A 21,729-nucleotide genomic window follows, 5' to 3' on the forward strand; every position below is an offset into this window, starting at 1 on the left:
ATTTTGAGTTTTTTGTTATGTCTTTTGGGTTAACTAATACCCCAGCATCTTTCATGGACCTCATGAATCGAGTGTTCAGACCATATCTGGATATGTTTGTCATAGTGTTCATCAATGATATGATGGTGTACTCCCATAGTGAGGATGAATATTCTGATCATCTCCGAACTGTCTTGCAAACCCTTAGAGATCACAAGTTGTTTGCCAAGTTTAGTAAGTGTGAGTTTTGGCTAAGGTCAGTTGCTTTTCTAGGTCATATCATTTCTTTCGAGGGTATTAGAGTTGATCCCCAAAAGACCAAAGCTGTTAGAAATTGGCCTAGACCTATTTCTCCAACTGATATGCAAAGTTTCTTAGGTTTAGCTGGCTATTACCGCCATTTTGTTGAGGGTTTCTCCTCCATGGAGTCTCCTATGACTCGGCTGACCCAAAAAAAAGTGAAGTTCTTGTGGTCGGAATCTGGTAAGAAGAGTTTTCAGGAGTTGAAGACTCAACTTACTTCAGCCTCTATTTTGACTTTGCCTGATGGTGTTGATGGTTTTGTGGTGTACTGTGATGCTTCAAGAGTTAGGTTGGGTTGCATATTGATGTAGAAGGGTAAGGTGATAGCTTATGCTTCTAGACAGTTGAAACCCCATGAGAAAAATTACCCCACCCATGACCTTGAGTTGGCTGCTGTTGTGTTTGTTTTGAAAATCTGGAGACACTATTTGTATGGTGCCCATGTTGATATTTTCACTGATCATAAGAGTCTGCAGTATGTGTTTACCCAGAGAGAATTGAATCTTAGGCAGAGACGATGGTTAGAATTATTAAAGGACTATGATATGAGTGTGTTGTACCATTCGGGCAAGGCTAATATTGTGGTGGATGCCCTAAGTAGAGTGTCCATGGGTAGCGTTTCGCATGTGGTAGAAGGTAAGAAAGATTTATCTTGTGATGTACATCATTTGGCTAGATTGGGGGTACTCAGTTCACTTCGTAATTTTTGAAAGCTTTTTCAGAAGGGTCCTGGTACCCAAGTGCTTTTGAGTTCTGGTTTTCATCCGCAGACCGATGGTCAGGCTGAGCGGACCATCCAGACCTTAGAGGATATATTGTGAGCTTGTGCACTTGACTTTAAGGGAAGTTGGGATGATCACTTACCGTTGATAGAGTTTGCTTACAATAACAGTTTCCACTCTAGTATTGGCATGGCTCCGTCTGAAGCCTTATATAGGAGGAAGAGTAGATCATCCATAGGTTGGTTCGAGGTGGGTACAACGACTGTGAGTGGTCCTGATTCAGTATTTGAGGCTATGGAAAAAGTTAAGTTGATTAGGTAAAGGTTGAAAACTGCACAGAGTCGTCAGAAGTCAAATACGGATGTTAGAAGGAGAGACCTTGAGTTTGAAGTTGGTGACCTAGTGTATCTGAAAATTTCACCCAGGAGGGGGGTAAAGAGATTCAGAAAGAAGGGGAAGCTTAGTCCCCATTATGTTGGTCCTTACAAAACTCTTAGCCATGTTGGTAAGGTAGCTTATGAGGTTGAGTTTCCTTCCGAGTTGTCCTCTGTTCATCCAATATTCCATGTCTCCATGCTTAGAAATCATATTAATGATGCTATGGTAGTGGATTCCTCTGTGAGTGCTGACATTCAAGAAAATCTTTCTTTATATGAGATTCCTGTTGAGATTCTTGATTTCAGTGTCTGAAGACTAAGGAACAAAGAAGTTCCCTTGGTCAAGGTGTTGTGGCGAAACCAATCTGTTGAGGGTGCAACTTGGGAAACTGAGGCGGATATGCGATCCAAGTACCCGCACCTATTTTCTGCGAACTCCGATCAAGATGAAGGTACCATTCTTTCCTAAATCATGCACTTTTGATAAAAGTTGCAGCATTTCAGCTGTCATTTATATGTGTTCAGCTGCAGTTTCTTAAATTTATGCATTCTATGTTGCATTCGGAGTGAGAAACAATGTGGTGATGAGTGTAACAAATGGTTTCAGCTATATGCTCTATTCCCTATCTAATCTTTGCATGTCTACCGTCATTCGAGGATGAATTTTTCCAAGGGGGGATGATGTAATAACCCAGGAAATTTTTCGTTGAAATTTTGTGCGTAAACGTGTTGGGTTCTATCTTCTAGAATGAATTGTAAATTTTTCGCACGGAAGGTCTTAGATTATATCCCACCATTTCGTAGAGTATCAAATAATCTTTCCAACGATATGTGGATCATCCAAAATGGACACCCGAGCGACGAGTTATGAACATTCCGATCGAACCGTGGATAGTAGTGAACAGTAAAACGTGCAGGAAAAAGTACTGAGGCCTGGCGTATTTTTGCTCCAAATTTAAATGATCATAACTCCTTGTACATAATTATCTGGGTGATCTACTATATATCAACAAAAATCTCTGTGAGTCCTCTTTCCAATGAAATTGGTTTCATCCAATTTGTCTATCGGAGCAAAAAGTTATGGTCGATCTACTTCAGCCTATCAAAAGCAAATTTTTGGGTCAACTTCAAACGATCGTAACTCCTCGTACACAATGATCTGGGTGAGATACTATATATCAACGGAAAGATATGAGATTCCTCTTTCTAATGAAATTGGTTTATCCAATTTGGATATCGGAGTAAAATGTTATGGTTGATCTACTTCAAACTATCAAAACAGTCCACCAAAGGATAGATTCAGGAATTATTTGATTTTAGGGGCATTTTGGTCATTCCCCCTTACCCAAAATCCATCCAAACCCTATATTAAAGCCTATTAGAAGCATTATATGTTATATTTCATCAAATTCCCTCAAAAAGAAAACCCTAAGCTCCTATATCCAACTTCAAGAACCTCCAAAGTTCACCATTAATTCTGCAAATTTATTCAAGATTCCAAGTTCCTAGTTCAAGAACTCCAAGAACCATCATTCAAAGGCACGATTAACATCTCAAAAATGAGTATCGATCTGAAGTTCATCATTCAAGGTATGTGGGGTTTTTCAACAAGAACTCTCTTTCATTCTTGTGCCCAAAAGTATTTTTCTTTACAAAGGCATGATTTTTATTTGATTTTTACGAATTTGAAGCATGAACCCATATCTTATGATGATTATTATGAAATCTTGATGTTTATGTTTGAAAGATGAATTTACATGTGTGGAGATATAAAGCATGAATCTTGAATGATATTTATCATGATTTTGATATTTGGGTCAAGAATCCCCATTGGAAATTGTGTTTTTTTAGAAAGTGTGTGTTATAAGCACGTTGATGTTGAGTATTTGAGATATTTTGAATGATTTGACCTTTTGGTCTTAATGGAGTTGTTTTGAAGTCGAGTGTGAAAGAAATCCACAACGTGGTTGATTTTGATAGATGGGAAGAATGATGGCTCCCGATGTATATTCATATATTACTAAAATTGTTTTGTTGTGGATTGTCTTTGAAATGATTTGAGCTAAGTCCCGGAGAAATATTTAACATCGAGTGGGAGGTATAAAGCGACCTTACTTCTCTAGAACTACGTGCCCCCGTAGGAGTGAGCCTGAGGCTGATTTATATAGTGATCACTAGTTTATGTGGATTTGATATCGATAGTCCTACTCCGATGGAAAGGCTAGGAAGGCTCTCCCCAACGTGGGTTGTACGTTGGACTCCATGTAGCTCACATGGTTTATGTCGGTTATAGGATCTCCCAGTGTGTGTGTGTTTCCTTGTGTCTATGGTGAATGGTGAAGTGATTTGAAAGTGGAATTGTGAAAGTTATTCTTTTGAAAGATTTAAATGATATTTACATTTTGAGAATTGATATTCTTGATGAACTGAAAGTGATTGACAAATTATATGATGACTCACATGTGTTATTGTACTTATTTCATCCTCTCATGATTATGATTATTTTCTTCGGGCTATGTGAGTCTTTCATACATCCTGCATATTTCTTATAAATATATATGATGATGATGTTTATACAACTGGATGTTTATACAACTGCATACACCCCTATATACTCGGTTCCTTTCCATGGTACTGACCCACATCTTTGGATGTGGGCTACATTTTCTCGAAATGTAGGTTCAGGTGCTCAGTTCTAGGTCTGATAGTGATTCTTCGAGCATGCTATTCTATATCCTCTGTTGTGGTGAGTCCTCATGTTCCAAGGACGTGTTGTCTGATGTTGGCTTCATGGAAAAGTTTACATTTGATAACTGAGTATGAGTTAGTTGAGGCATGTCTCAATGGCTCACTGGTTGTATTGATTTTCTTAGAGGCTTGTCAGACTAGTATAGATGTTGGGAGTTGACTAATAAGTAGTATTTTGTTATCTTTCTGAAATTCTTTTATTCTTTGATAATGATTACTCTATTGATATTTTAGGGTTATTTATGGAAACCCCGTTGATTTTTGTTGAACTGAATGAAAATGGCTCAAAGGGTTAGCTTGGGGCTACTCATAGACTCAAGCACCGTGTGACACTTCGGGACCCATTTCTTGGGGCGTTATAATGATGGATCTTCAAATCCTAAGGGTTGTTTTACAATAACTTCCTTATGAATAAATCCATTTAAGAATCACTTTACACGTCCATTTGGTATAACTTAAAACATTTGAACGCGACAAAAGATAATAAAATTTATGTTTACTCTAACCTTTCCATGGGGGAAAAGGCTCGTCATAACCAATACCTTCCTACTGGGAGTAGCCCTGACCTACAAGTTTGGCTTTATTTGTACCAAATTTACCTTTTTTAACTATTTTATTTCTGTAGACCCATCTGGTTCTAATTACTGATCATCTTTTGGGTCTTTCAACTAGAGTCCAAACTTGATTTTGTTCAAACTGCTCCAGTTTTTCCTTCATAGTTTCTATCCATGATTCGTCTTTAAGGGCCTTATCAATTTTCTTGGGTTCAATTTGAGAAACAAGGGCGACATCTGTTTGTCTCCTCAATGATGCTCTTGTTTGAACTCTATCCTTTGGATTTCTGAAGAAGAGTTTGTTTAGATTACTGGCATCATGCGCCCACTCTTTGGAACACATGGCTTTACATTTTCTGCTTTAGGAGTCAACTCTTAGAAGAGTGTAGTCGACTTGTCTTGTGATGGCTCAGATATTATGTTGTTACTTTTCTTAGGTTGTATATTACCTACCCACCTGTTCTTCAATAGCACTTAAACTCATAGAGAAGTGATTAGATTCAGCAGATACAATATGCATAGATTCCTCAACACACAAAGTTCTTTTATTAAATGCCCTGTAGGCACGACTGGTGGGAGAGTACCCAAGAAAAATATCTTCGTCACTTTGAGGATCAAATTTTTCCAAGTTATTCTTACCATTGTTATGAATAAAGCATTTGCAACTAAGAAATAACTGATGTTGGGCTTCTTTTCTCTCCAGTGTTCATAAGGGTTCATAAGGCATTCTCTTTAGGATAGGTCAAATTAGGAACCTATTAATGATGTGACATGCGGTGCTTACTGCTTCTACCTAGAAAGATCTGGGATATTATGTTCTAACAACATTATTCTAGCAGTTTCCTAGAGAGATCGATTCTTCTGCTCCACTACACTATTTTGTTGAGGGGTTCAAGGTGGAGAGAAGTTCAAAGAGTATCCGTTCTAAGCACAAAACTCCTCAAACTCCTTTTTTCAAATTCTCCTCTATGATCACCAAGTAAAATATGAATAATTGTCAACTATGACAAAACCATCTCTTTTGTCTTGTTTGATTGAGCAATTTTTGACTTTGAAAAGTACTTCAAATTCGGCATCATAAAGTTGACTGATGCTGAGCAGATTGTGTTCAAGGTTGTCTACTAGATATACTTCCATGGATTTGCATGATGAGTTGAGTTTTATTGGGTTAACTCCGATAATGTTGCCTCTAGCATTATCATCAAATCTTACTAATCCCCCATATATTTTCTCTGAAGAAGAAAAGTTTTCTTTCTTTATGGTCATTTGTCTGTAACATCTGCTATCAATGACCCCCATTCCTTTCTTATATGTCTTGCAGATATGTCTAGTAACACAAAAAGAGCAATTTTATTTAGGTACCCAAGTATCCTTGGGTCCTTGCGAGTTAGATGTGCTTCCATTGGTCCTCCAAACCTACACACTTTTAGGCTTATACCTAAAGTTGTATGATTTATGCCCTTTCTATCCACATATAAAACAAACAGGTCCTTGGGAAGAAAAAGAGATCTTAACGGATTTAAATAATTCTGATGAGGAAGTAGATTTGTTTCAAAAGAGTTGGATTTCACAGAACTGTGACTAAGAGTTTTGTTAATACTATTTAGATTCATTTTTACATCATCAAGCTCTTCATAAAGCAAGTCAATTTCAATTTGACATGCTTTAATTTCTATTTGATAACTTCTTTGTTTCTCCTCAAGTTTTCTTTTAATTCAGGCTTCACAACTTTCTTTTCTTGAGCAAGTTTGTTATATTCATCAATAACCTTTTGAAGCTCGTCAGTTATCAAATATAAGTTGATTCAAGAATATTATTATTGTGACAATCATGTATTCTTACCTCGCTAGATTCACCTATTTCTATGAAATATATATCGGCATCTTATAGTAATACCCCATACTTCTACCTAGCTTAAATTCATCCCAAAAATATCAAAGACTTGTTTCAAAGATTCATCCACTTTTATACATGTGGTATTTTCAAGATTTTTACTTTTTGTTATGTGGGAAATTTAATAAGCTTTCCATCGATACCAAATTTGCCCAAATTCGAAATCGGGTAAAGAGTTAGAGCCATTTTAGTAAGACAGTGTTCTACATGAGCCATTAGCGCATCACAGAGCAGGTCAAAATGGCAATCATCAAAATCTATTGAGCCTCCACGATTATGGAGCATCACGCTAGGGCTTACATTCAGAATCGTCTTTTTTCCAGTATCTCAGCGTAATACCACCGCGTCGCGGTGAACTTCCAGGTCCCATCCAGTATTGCAATGCGATTTCACCACGTCGCGCCATCAGCCCAGTTCCTAGTTATCAATTTCCAGTGACACGGCGCAACAACATATGTCACACCAGCCTGCCAAATTGGGAAATTTTCTCAGAAACAAAATACGCATCCAAGGGTTAAAAGGGTCAATTTCTCAACCCTATATAAACCCAATAAAGTGTGATTCAGCCACATTTTATCCAAAATATAGGGTTTTCTCAAGTTTCTCTCATGAACAAGCTAGGACTTTCAATTGGGGATTCATATTCAAGACTCAAATTCAAGAATCTCTCCATCAATCTTCATAGAATCAAGAACTAAGGTATGCACAGTGTTCATTCATGGATTCCTTTCATCCATGAAACCCAAGAATCAAGTTTTAAATCTTGTATGTTGAATATTTTATTGTGGGTTGATTATGTTCATGTGATTATGATTGTATGATTCCCAAGTTGGAAACTTTATGTTTTGTTCATGAACCTATGCTAGTACGTGGACTGAAATATATGAAATTAAGTTGAAATATGGAGTTTTGTTTTGTTAATTTGATAGTCATGCCTATGCCCTAAGTCATGCATCCTAGTTGTTTGATAAAATGCTTAAGAGAATAGAAATTATCCACTAAAGCTTAATTGTGATCTTAGCGATAAATGCATGTTTTACCCTATGACCAAGAATGACTTCCATGATATTGTGTGCATTATGAATGGTTGAGGGAATGTCCATGAGATTAGGTTGATGAAAGTATGACATGTTTATATACAATTCCATTCATGTACAAGACTATGATAACCATGTGCTTCATGAAATCCCCAAATTAACGTATTATGAATTGTTGATGTTGGTCATGTGTTCAAGAAGAGTCATGTCCTGTCAGTTTTATGCTATCAAGTCCTAGGGCTACTTGTACCCGACAAATTAGTTGTGTGCCTAGAGCCAGTGTCATGTTTTCATAATACTCTCAGTCAAGCCATGATCAATAGAATTCAGTCAGCCATGTGACTCAGAAAAACTCAGTATCAGTCCAGTCTTACTCAGTAATAGTAGTAATCTTACTAGTCTAGTAATTTCAATAATCTCAGTACTCAGTAATCTCGGTAACCTCAGTATTCCCAAAAGTCCCAGTAACTTTAGTACTCTCCATCAGTCCTCAGATCTTAGTAGCATTCCTTCAGTTAACGAAACTCAGTGAACTTAGTGTAGCTCTGCTAAACAATACCATTAGTATCAGTTTAGTTTAGTTTAGTTAATCAATTCAGTGTCTATTCAGTTAGGAGTAGGATTCAACTCTGAGTAAACCGAAGGATAGGGACTCACTTGTAATTTAGTAGAGGGTGTGATCCTTAGAAGCAATTCTTGTGTTCCAGAACTACGTAGCCAACGTAGGTTGAGATGCACCCTATGCGTAGGGATTTATAAATATTATTTTGGTTACCTACTAGGAGGGGTTGACGGAAGAGCTCCTTGTCAGAGAGGGTATACTCACATCTTATCTTTACTCGTGGCATGGTACTGACACCCTTCCAGCTGAGGTTACAGGTTGGACCCCACCAATTCAATTTCAGTGTATTTTGGTTAGATGATTACCTCTCACAGTCTTAGTTTCAGATCCAGTCTCAGTAATAGAACTTAGTTCAGTTCTACTAATTTTAGGACTATTAGATACAGTCACTCAGCTTAGTATGGAACTCAGCTAGTTCCGTCAGTATCAGGACTATCAGATACAGTCACTCATTTTATCAGTATTCAAACTTAGTAATCATGTTATCACGAACCCAGTTAATAGTATATTAATTTATACAAAACTTATGTTATCAGTATTCAATTTTAGGACTGTCATTTATAGTTAATCAGATCATTTCTTCATAATTAGAACTGTCAAAAATAGTCATTTCTTTGTCAATAATACCACATCAGTTCCTCAGTACTCTATAGACTCAGTTACTACTCACTATCCCAGTATTAGTACCCAGATATTAGTAAATCTACATTTTCAGAATTCATGAGTCAGTGTTATCATGATCTCAATTACAATTACGTATTCATGCATGTATTTTTATGTTCATGTTATACAGTCAGTTATTATTGTTTATGCATATGAATCCTTGCATTCAGTGTGCCTTACTTGTATACCAGTACATTCAAAGTACTGACGCATTTGCGCTATGGTGTTTTATACCATAGGTTTAGAAGTACGAGCTCCCAAGCATCCTTAGTAGATTAGATGTTCAACATCCAGACTAGCAGTGAGCCCTCATCATTCGAGGATAGCATGATTATTTTATTACTTCATTATTTCAGTAGTTCGGAGTTAGTTAGGGACATGTCTCATAAACTCCACAGTTTGTCAAACAGCTTAGAGGCTTTCAGACTACAACATGTTTCAGATAGTTTATTTAAGTTTTTGGGTATCTTTATACCCCATTTCAGACATTGTTCTATATTCAGTATTAGTTCAATTTTGAAACTTTTGGCCTTTCAGCTTAAATTTTATATATTTAAAGTATGTTATTCAGTGCTCAGTTACAGATATCAGTCATAGGTTAGCTTGTGGTCCTTTGGGGTCATAAGCACCGTGTAACATTTCGGGTATCAAATTTGGGTCGTTACATTCTACCTCTTCTTCAATTTCATCTTCATCACTCCTGACTCCAAAGTTTTGATTTCTTTTAGATGATCTTCTCTTTAACTCATGATAGTTTTGTTTAAAGGACTAGGCCTTCCATAGTAATAACAACATTCATCATTTCTGGTAGAATCATCATTCTTGGCTCCTTGGGACCTCTGCTATTTCTGTCTCATGATTTGCCTTACACCATGATTTTTGAGATCCATTCTTTCACTATTAGCCTCTTCAAGAATGTCCACTTCTTTAATTGGAGCAACATTGAAGGCTACTGGTTTCTTCTTCTCCTCCTTGTGGTACGTGTTAATATAATTTTTCTCATATACAATAAGGTTATCTCATAGTTCATCATATGTCATATCCTGAAGATCTCTATCTTTTAGAATGGCAGCCTTGGTTTCCTAATTTTTTGGAAAACTTCGAACTAGTTTTTGGACTTGCAGGCTGTGTGGATAAATAATCTCTATTGATTTCAATGCAGACACGATATTCCTGAATTTGGCAGACATTGTTTGATGTTCTCATTCTCTTCCATTATGAACAACTCATATTCATTGACTACGGCAGCAATCTTTGACTTCTTGACTTTGGAGGTTCCTTAATAGGTTACCTCCAATCTGACCCAAATTTTATTTACAGTTTCACAAGTTGATATCTTGTCATATTTTTCCCCGCTAACTTAACACAAAAGTAAAATTATATCTCATGCATTAGTTTGAATTACCTCTTTTTGTTCTTTGGTGACCTCGAAGCTTTCAAGGTCTTCTATGTCAGAACTGCTAGATTTTTTGTCTTTATCCTTTGGCTTCTCCTTGAGTCCAAGAACCGACTTTGGAACCTTTTTTATGACACCCAGTCTTGGAAGCCATTTGATTGGCCAAAGATTCTGAGCCAGTTCTTCCAGTAAGAGTAATATTATCCATTAAAGTATAGTGATCTTGTGGAGGAATGACCATCCAGAGGAAAAGCACTGGGAATTTGATAAATGGCCATTTGATCTTTCCTTACTTGCGGTTAAGTAATGTTGTTGGTGAGACCTGCACTAATACCAGTTGAAATTCAAGGGGGGGTGAATTGAAATTTTTTTGTGAGTCAACTACTGACGCCTTTCAGTCGACTCACCTGCAGATTAGTGCACTTGACAAAACAAATTAGATTTAGCACAATTAAACAAATAAATAGTTAAACACAAAGTAAATACATAGAGATTTATCCTAGTTTGGAACACCAATATGGTGCCTACTTCGAGTCTCATTGGGTTTCAAAGTTTCCTTAGATTATTCAATCTCGGCCTCAAGTACAATAAAAGAAAACTAGTTCTGAATAATTACTTTGCTCTTCAGATCTAGTAACATGACTTCAGTTGATGTTACAAAGTTGATTAGATCCTACTCTTTAAATAACAATTGTAAACTAAAAGTTATAAATTGTGAGACTAAGATTGAGACACTTTGATTTTTCTTCTTGAAGTTGTGTAACCCGTGTCCGTCTTCAGTCTTCTTCTTTTATAGTCTACCGCTACCATTTTTCATAAGGAAACCCAAGAGATTTCTTCCCAATCAAGGATTTGAATAGATTCCTTGATTGAGTGATGGCACCATAATGTATGTTCATATCAAATATGTCCAGACATGGTACAGTTTCCATAATTGTATATGTCCATATCAGATATATCCATGTTATAGTTGTGGCCTTCCTTTTTTTTCTTTATGTCTTGATTGATTTGATTTACATTAATTCTGGGATTTTTATCCTTCTTACATTTCCATGATATTCGATTGATTTTCTTACTAAATTATTTAAATATCAAGATCCTCATTTTCATGATTGAATGTTCTTCTATTATTGGAGATAGTTCCCTTGCTTGCTTCCATGTTGAGTTAGTCTTTTTGATACTTCATATCTTTGAGTGAATACCCTACGTCTTCCAATATCCTTTTTCTTTTTTACTTAATCATGGTGATTTATCTTATTTTTCATGATTTTTGGGGCTGAGATTGTCCTTCTATTTGGTATTATTATGACTAATTTACTTGGATGTCGTGGATTGTAAATTAATGTCCTTCCAACATTAGAAGTCCTCAATATCCTGCACTGATACACTTGTTAGTTTGTCAAGGCTAACAATCTCCAGAAAAGGTGTACTTATTAGTTAGTCATTATTAACACGTAGACTTACAAGGCTAACAACTCAAACAACCTGGGTTTGGACCTTGAGAAAATTTCTTAGATTTCTAGATTCTGGAAATCATATGACTTGTGGGTACAAGTTGTATGATGGAGTGTAGTTGGTATGCTCTTTTTCATATGCTACTAGTGTTAGTTAGTTGGTTGGATTGGTTTTGTAATGGGTATGACTTGGTGGGTATGAGTCGTATGGTTGGTGATGGGTCGTATGGTTTGGGTTTTTCCTTCACTTAATCAGAGACTTAGTAACTTAACTTGGATCTGAGTATTAATGGCTCACCACGAGCCGTAAGATAGGGTACGGGTCATACCATTGACTTGTATGCTAGATAGTGTTCAGACTTCCTTTTGTTTTATTCTTCCAGGGATATAGTTTAAAGGTACTAATCGTATGGTAGGGTACAACTTTGTTTGGGTAAGTCGTATGTTGGACAGTATTGGGTCCAAGAGGGAGGCCTATGGTACGAGTGGTGGGTACCACTCATATTAAAGGGTACGACTGGTATGGGATAGTCATACCATCTGATGGGAATTTTAAGTAGTTTAAGCTGGGGTTAATCTGGACATGTCCCCAGTTAATCTCTTAAGTCCCCTTGACTTAGAACTCTATTGGGACATCAGTTACCCTATTATTCTAATTTTAAACACTTAAAAAACTCTCTCTAATTCTCTCTAAGGCTCTTGGGTAAAGAAAGGCTAGGGTTTCATCTAAAGGATTAATTTAACGCTTGTACAAGTGAGTTATCTCCATCATATTCGTAATCCAAGGCATTTACTCCTCCCTCATTCTTATTTCTAACTAACAACATGTTTTATATATGTTTTCATGGTATGATTATTGTATGATTTGGGGGTTTTCAAACATATATTGGGGTTTTGTTATTAAATGCTTGGTTATTATTTTTCCCATATTTTAATTATATTTTTTACTTGCTTTAATGGTGTTTTGGACAATTAGATTCATGGGAATAGTTAATTGGTAATTGGAATTAGTTTTGATAAAATGCCTTTGATAGTGCTTTTACTATATTATTGGACTTTTAATGGAACTACTGTATGGTATGGTTTAGTAATGGAATCTTAAATGGTATAAATGGTTTAAATGGTTTGGAATAGCTAAATGGTAAGGTTTGGTTGTCATGGTTATGGTAAATTAAACTTACTTGAGGGGTACAAGGGAATCCCCAAGCAAATATGTTAATGAACAACTTGTGGGGTACACGAGAATCCCTTTACATAAAAAGGGTACATGGGAATCCCTTTATATAAAAAGGTTGGCTAAGGACATTGCTCGCAAGCTATAGTCGATATGAAGATACCACTACTCATAGCCTTGGTTAATAATAATCGCATAATGGTTTGGTTGGATGGTAATGGTTTTTATTGGGAAATAATGGTGGGGTATGATAGCTAATTATTAAGGTGCGAGTTGAATAGATGGACACTGGAAACTCATGTTTGCCGATATGAGGGTTGGTATAGCGACAATATATGATACTATGAGGTACATGGGAATCCTATAAGTACACTGTACATATGTATCATGTAGAGCGAAGGGTACTGGGGAATCCCCTAATCTTATGGTGTCTCTGGTTCATACAGCTACATGCATCGGGCCCCATTTAGGGGGATACATTTGACCCATATATCCCATGGGTGGTTCTAGGATTGTTCAGCTACACATACCCAGGTTAATGGTTTTAAAGGCATGCTAAACTCGACTCTCTTTCCCGGCATGGTTAAATATGTGTGTATATATATATATGGTTTGTATGAATATGGTTGGTTTACTTGGTTTTACTAGATGGTATTATTTTATCCTTATCCTATGTTCATGCTAGGATTCACCTGCTAACCCATCTTCAGGCGGTTGTATCCCCACGCAATACAGGATCTAGACATTCTACTCCTCCTACTTAGTAACTGGATTCGGGATCATCAATTGGATTGAAGTGGTGAGCATCCATATTCCGGAAGTCTCTATTTCATATCAAGGATGTATTTACATACTTTGGTTATTTTATGTATATTTTCTTTGACTATGGTTAGGGGCATGTCCCAACTGGATATTATTTTCCTTTAGTTAGAGGCCTTGTGTGACTACTATGGGTTAGAATGCCTGGTGTCAGTATTGCTATAAGCCTTAGTATTGGCATTGGTATTGGGGTTGATACCATTGGACTGAATTTATGCTTGTTCCATCCTTTTATGTTATGTTATGGACAACAACTTGGTTATTATATTAATTTGGTTAACGTTACTAGTTGGTTTTAAAGGGTTGGACTTGTTTAAGTTTGTCATGGTTATAGACCTATCCCGAAATCTGGAATTGATACAAGACAGCCCAAGAACACAAGAAAACAAACACCAAAATAGTCCACTAGTTCAAGGAACTATGGACCTCTTTTGGTGACCCCTCTCGAATTCTAGAACACAACAAGAACACCATGTAATGAGGTGTTTAACACCTAATTTTCAGAATCAAACCAAACTATATTATGACAATAAAAATGACGAACAACAATGTTACAACAACAATAACCAAACGGCTTGAACAACAACAATACAAACTACAAGATTAGGACAAGAAACAAAGATAGATAGTTTGACAAGTGTTGATGTAGTCTAAACAACCCAAGATCATATTCCACTTTTGGACCTTTAACACTTTATACAAAAAACACCTAACTCTTACAATGACACAATAGGCACATCCACCTCTCAAAGCACTAAAGTCTCAAGCCTTGCAACACACAAGAGAATCCACCCTTATGCTATGCCCTAATTTTAGTTTTGAGAATTCTCTCTCACAAGAGTAATGTATTAAATATCAATCATAAACTAAGAAAATAAACCCTACAAGGTTCTATTTATACAACATTACAACTAATAGAGAAATGACAAAAGATCCCTTTAGTGACTAGTCTTCAAAAATACTAAAAAGTGTAATGATCATGATCATACTTGTATCATCCTCTCCATCTTGAGAGGAATTTGACCACGAATTCACGGGCTCACCTCTTTTACAAAGGCACTTCACAATATCCTTCTTCCGTCCACACATCTTTTCCATACTCTTCATTTTGTACTTCAGCTTCTTTTTGCTCTCCATCTTGCGGTTTGTCATCATTCTTAACCGATTCAATGCCCACCTCTTCTCCAAGATAGTACAATCTACCCCCCGCCCCTTGGGATTATATTTCTCCATTTTGGGAACTCACTAACCTTGTGCCCCTACCATTGACACTTGAAGTATTGAAATCCCTTGGGATTAGAAGTAGAATTCAATTTACCTTCATACCCTGGAGGATGTTTTTGGAAACCCTTGGTAGCCTCAGGTTGGGTAGCCATGAATAAGTTCTCTTTGAGATCCTTCTCAACCTCTATAGCTACGTGGAAGATGCCATCTACGGTGTCAAATTTGTGAAGCATCATGCGAGTGGAGATGTCCTTGTTTAACCCAACCTTGAAGCGCACAATGTCATAACTTACTTGCTCACCTCGGTGGTCAAGTTTCAACATCAATTGTTGAAATTCATCATAGTAAGCCATGACACTCTTGCTCCCTTGCCTCAAATTATACAATTTGGCAAGAAGCTCATGCCTATAAGTCTTGGGCAAGTACCGTTGCCACATAAGGTTCTTCAACCGAAACCAAGGAGGAGGTTGTCCCCCAATCATCTTATTCCCAAACCGTTTAACATACTCCCACCATGTATTAGCTTACCCTTCAAAGTGATCTATAGCATAGCAACTTTTATTTTTTTTCGGTGAGATCATTAAGTTGGAAGATCTTGTCACAAGATGACTCCTATGCAAGGTAGGCTTTAGGATCACTTTTACCTTTGAAAACGGAAAGGCTCACTTTGATGGAATTGAGACCTACATCTCGGTTTGGATGACCATATCTCACCTCTCGGTCTAACTCCCCATGTCTACCCCTCATTCTTTATTCCCTCAAGTAAACATCATCATACAGCCCATAACCACCATGTTGTTCTCCCCTACCATAGCCCTCAACATGGATGGGTCTATTTGGGTTAAGTGAAGCTTGTAGTGGTGGGATTGTATTTGGATAGTGAGGTCTTTGGTCAAGTGGAGTTTGGATGAGAGAGTTCGAGTTTTGTGGTGGTATTTGGGTTCCAATCTCTTCTTGTTGGACTTGGTGGAGTGGAGGATGGTTTGGTATATCTTGTTCTTGGCTTTGGGAGTAGAGATTGGTTGGATTTGTGGCAATTGGTGATATAGCATTTGGTGCATGGTCACGAGAGTATTAGTTTGGGAATTGTTTTGAGGTGTGAAAGGTATACTCTTTTGGCTTTCCATGCATTCTAATATCCCACTTATTGATGGCACATCCGTATCTAATTTCTCAAGACCCACATTCAACCTAGCCACATCTCGGGACATAGTTTCAAGGCGAGCCAAAATGAGATTGATGGCATTATTATCCATTGTTTAAGGATTTGAAGCCTCGGGTTCAATTGTGGTTATACCAAAAATAACCCTTCAAGTTATGGTCGAAAAATACACCCAATCAGTCAACAACGCCACACAGAACAATACAATACAAACCCTACAAAAAAAAACACACGTGAGTTCAAAACAACCTCCCACAATGAGATCCCACCTTCAGGTTTCTTCAAACTAAAGCTTATCAATGGTGGATGGCTCAAATAACCTCCAATTTAGCTGAAATTATAACCCTATACTCCTATAGTGTTACAGAACACAAATCTAACACTAAAAACACAAGAAAAACACAAAATCAAAAACTCAAAATTTAACCTAAGGTCAAAAACGGGTTTAGTTTTTTTGGGGGGGAATTTTCGATTTCGACACTTCTTTTCTGTTGGGATTTTCAATTTATAGACTATAATAGTGTTAGGGAACAAGGATCTAACACTGGAAACACACAAAACACACAAAAATCAAGTTTTTTGAAAGACCCTAAAAACGTGAACAATAACTTTTTTCTTTCTCTTCCTTTTCACATTTTTTTTTATTTTCAAGATAACAATCTCAACATTGATTTTGGTGGAACAAAATAAAACCTTGCTCTGATACCAAATGATACAAGACAGCCCAAACACAAGAAAACAAACACCAAAACAATCCACTAGTTCAAGGAACTATGGACCTCTTTTGGTGACCCCTCTCGGATTCAAGAACACAACAAGAACACCATGTAATGAGGTGTTTAGCACCTAATTTCCAGTATCAAACCAAACTATATTATGACAATAAAAATGAAGAACAACAATGTTACAACAACAATAACCAAACGGCTTGAACAACAACAACACAAACTACAAGATTAGGACAAGAAACAAACATAGATAGTTAGACAAGTGTTGATATAGTCTTAACAACCCAAGAGAATATTCCACGATTGGACGTTTAACACTTCATACAACAAAAACCTAACTCTTACCATGACACAAGAGGGGCATCCACCTCTCAAAGCACCAAAGTCTCAAGCTTTACAACACACAAGAGAATCCACCTTAATATTATGCCCTAATTTCTGTTTTGAGAACTCTCTCTCACAAGAGTAGTGTCTTCAATATCAAGAATAAACTAATAAAATAAACCCTACAAGGTTATATTTATACAACATCACAACTAATAAAGAAATGACAAAAGATCCCTTTAGTGACTAGTCTTCAAAAATACTTAAAAGTGTCATGATCATGATCATACTTGTAGCAGGAATGGTAACAAACGATATATTGATATACGTTCAGAAATCATCTAACTCATGGTAAGTGTATTTGGAGGTTGGGTTGGGTAAAGGGGTGGGTACCTGATCCTGATTGGACTTGGGATACCCAATACGACAAGACCCTACTTCGGGTCGTGTTAATAATATTATACCTGCATACAACTCCGATCCAAGTATATATTTTTGTATATATATATATATATAGAGAGAGAGATAAATAGATAGATAAATAAACAATGTACAACTATGCAAATCCGATCTCGTTGAAATGCAATGTATGATATGCAAGCCTACCACTCTGATACCTAAACAATAAGTACAATATCAAGGAAAACATTTCATATAATAAATTTGATTCAACTCTTAGTTTAAGTTCACCTCATTCGAATTCCACACCCAGTATAGACTTAATTTTCAATACTCAAATAGAAAAAATCTCAATCATTACTAAAATATCACCATAATATGACTCAAACTCTAAAAAAAAAAGTGAAATCACAAAGTAGCATGATTGATAATTCCGTTTTATTCATACATAAGAACATGATATTAAATGGGAAAAACTATTCAAATAAATGAATTAATTACTTTTATCCCTTTACATAACATTAGTATCCACATAGATGCTCAACCTCTCATCTATATGGATCCCAAATTCATATACTTGCCATACACTCAACTAGTATATAAACACTTCAAAAAAAATTTAAAGAAAATTTAACTTGTCTTAAAAAAAGATTCAAAAAGTCAAACCGAAGCCTTGTCCTTCCCAGAGTATTTGAATGATCCAAATCTAGTCAAATACATATTCTATATATAAAAATGAATCCACAGACACCTTTATTACTATACCTAAATTCTAGATTCAAAAAGTCAACTTAAAAGTCAATCCCAAGCTCCCCAGAGAAAAATGAGAATTTTATTAAAAGATTACATTTTCCATAACTTATAGAGTTAATATATGGAATTTCATTGAAAAAGGAGTTAAAATTGACATGGACATTGTCTAACAATTTCTTACACTGATCAATAAATTTCTAATTTTTTTAGTTGAAAAACCAAGTAATGTAAGATGAAATCATGATATAATTATTGGTGAATATATAAGTTATTATTTAAAACTTAAGCAATGGAGAAATATCAAATATTGCATTTTGAATCACCCTAAAATCAGTTCTCAAGATTTAAAAATTAATTCTATATTCAAAAAGATGATTCAAAACACTGTCAGGTTAATGCTTCTTTGTTAACGCAAAAAACCTGTAGTGAATGCGACCGTTCCCCTACGAACGCATCCAGGACTACACAATTTTAAAGGGAAAATAGCCTCACCCAAACCTGGTCCCCTTTACCCTTTGTAAATATGAGCCACCCTTTATCATAATCGTGAAGGTCAAACAAAATCCTATCAAAAACAAGAAATAACTATGTTGATTGTTACATTCATGGTGTAAGGTGGTTTCTTAATGGGAAAAGAAGTTTTAGTTTAACACATCTCAAGTATATTCCTAGATATGGTAGTACAACATATTTCTAACAACTTAACCCGAATGGGTGTATCTTTCACATAGCCAAACACTAGCTTCCATCACCCAATAGATGATTAATTAACTACAAAAATAATATATACGACCACCAATAACCTATAGATTGACCTACTAATTTATTCCAGTATTCTTTACTTATACCAACAATTAATCAAGTTCCTTGACAAAAGATTAGATTGAATTCTCTATTTGTGAACTTACTTTAGCTCAATACAAAATATTCTCTATCAATGAAGTTTCCAAAAGTTTCATCTTTATTCCTCTTTTCCTCTCCTTCTAGAATCCTAATTAACAAGACCTATTTCAAGAGCTAGTATGAAATTTAAATTAAATAATGTCTTTCACTTTATACTATATTCCAAATATATATTTTACAAGTACTCATCTATGGGAATGTGCATTGCACTTTTGACCGTTACTACTTTAAAAAATTTGCACATCACTTCTTTATATATATAAATTTAATGTTGATAGTTGTTTATCATATATTATTTTCTAACTATATAATAGACCTTGTAAATTGATACATATTGATATTTTCTACTTTTTTTATTATCATATATTTTAGGACTCTTTTTCACATACACATTAAAAAAGGAAACCTACTAACGTTCTTTCTATACTTAATAATTTTAAAAATAGCAGCAGATCATTTTGTTATATAAATTTTTTCTTTCAGGGAATTATCATACCCAAATTTTAATAAAGAGGTATGACTCATCGTCTTAAAGTTGTTTGAGAAAAGAAGACAGATTCTGTAATACCCTAGGTTTTGGCCACTAAGAATTTCTTGACTTTTGCCATTACACCGAGGCAACAACTCAGGCGACAAGTCATTATCACTCATAACGAGTTGTATAGTGCCAATAATAGCATAATCATGAGGTTTCCCATGTTACTATTTGGATCTCGACTGTAACACCTCAGCTTTTAGCCTTAAAAAAATTCCTGAGTTATGAGCTCACTACTCTGACTACAACTCACCATACGAGTTATAAGGTCACCTTACGGGCCATAGGACCCAAATCATATCCTGGCCAGTAAGGTTTGTCTAAGTCATATCCTTGACCAAAACTTGTACCTCATAAGTTGTGAAGACTCAGAATGAGTCATAATGTACAAATTATAGGGTGACCATTTCCTTACCAAAAGTTTCTGTCTGGAGTATGACTATGACCCTATGGGTCGTAAAGTCCGATTATGAGTCTTATGGTATGACTTGTAGGGTCACCAGTAAGGGGTCACTGATTTACTATCTTGACCATGAGTCGTGGTGATGACTCATGACCTATCTTCACGAGTTGTAGGGAAACCCATTTTCACTGGTGATAAGTTTTTATCTTTTATTAAAGGGTAATCTGGTAGATTCCCTCTTTTCCTAATTAAAGCCCACATCCATAAAACTTGTTGGGGAACCTATTCTCAACACTTAACCATCAAATACACTCTCTCAAACACTCTCAAATCCCTAATTCAAGAACACCTAGATTTTAATAAATTGGCAATTAGAGCTTCTAAGGATTGATTTCTCTCCGTAATTCTTGATATCTCATGCATGTTACTATTCCCCAAAGCTTATATTATTGAAAGCATAAATTTAAATTTTTAAGCATGGGATTTAATTATGGTTATGAATATGGGTTTGAGGATTTTGGAAGAATATTATTTGAATTAAACTCCCAGGATTTTATATGCATTATTTGTTATTTATCAATGGTTTTTAAACTATTAGGTGCATGGGTATGGGAATTGAAAAAGAGGGTTGAGTCATTCCCGACGGTTGAATCGATCTACCAAAAATGGGATGAGGCATTCCTCAAATTTTATTTAATGAACAAAGGTGGTCACAGAATTTCCCTTGAACAAAGGGGGTTGAGGCATTTCCCCAAGTTAATGGAATCATAATGGCATAATTATAAGCTCGCAAGCGTAAGGTTACAATGATACCTATGTTGTACCTTAACGGATAATTGCTTGGTTAAATTGATGGGTTATGTGAAACTTATTTTAACATGAGCTTAAAAAGAGTTGTGTAGCTAAGTCGTGAAGGTGGATGTCAGGAGGACAATACTGGAAACTCACATTTACCGATATGAGGGTTGGTCTTAGTGACCGTGTGAATATGACACATTATATATATATATATATTAGATTGACGTGGGTTTGGGGAATTCCCTAGTTTTTCTTGATACTTCTAGCTCGTGCGGCTAACATACATTGGGCCTCTCTCATCAGGGGATCTGAACCTGTATACCCCATGGGTGCCTTTTTATAATGGTTAAGCTAAATAGTCCAAAATAATATTTTACTCTTATGTTAAAGATTATAACCTACCCAATATGTTATATATATACATATATATACATATATGTACAATGTGTTCAATTGGATTTTGCTGTGGTTTTGACTTGGCATTATTTTATCCCTTTCATGAGTTACATGCTAGCACTCAAACCGATAACTATCTCCATATGTTGCATCCCCATACGATTCTAGAATCGAAGAAACTTCTTCTTAACCAGCATAGTGATAGGTGATCTTTGACTATTCATGAGTTAGCTGGAAGTGGCGAGCCTCCTTCATGAGTTAGTTTAAAGTGGTGAGCCTCCTTCTTCCAGAATGTTGTTACTTCTTGATTTACATCGAGTCATACACTATTTATTATGGTTTCTTTTTTCTATCATCGAGGGC

This window comes from Capsicum annuum, chromosome 2, assembly GCF_002878395.1.
Source record: "Capsicum annuum cultivar UCD-10X-F1 chromosome 2, UCD10Xv1.1, whole genome shotgun sequence".
NCBI classification, from domain to species: Eukaryota; Viridiplantae; Streptophyta; class Magnoliopsida; order Solanales; family Solanaceae; genus Capsicum; species Capsicum annuum.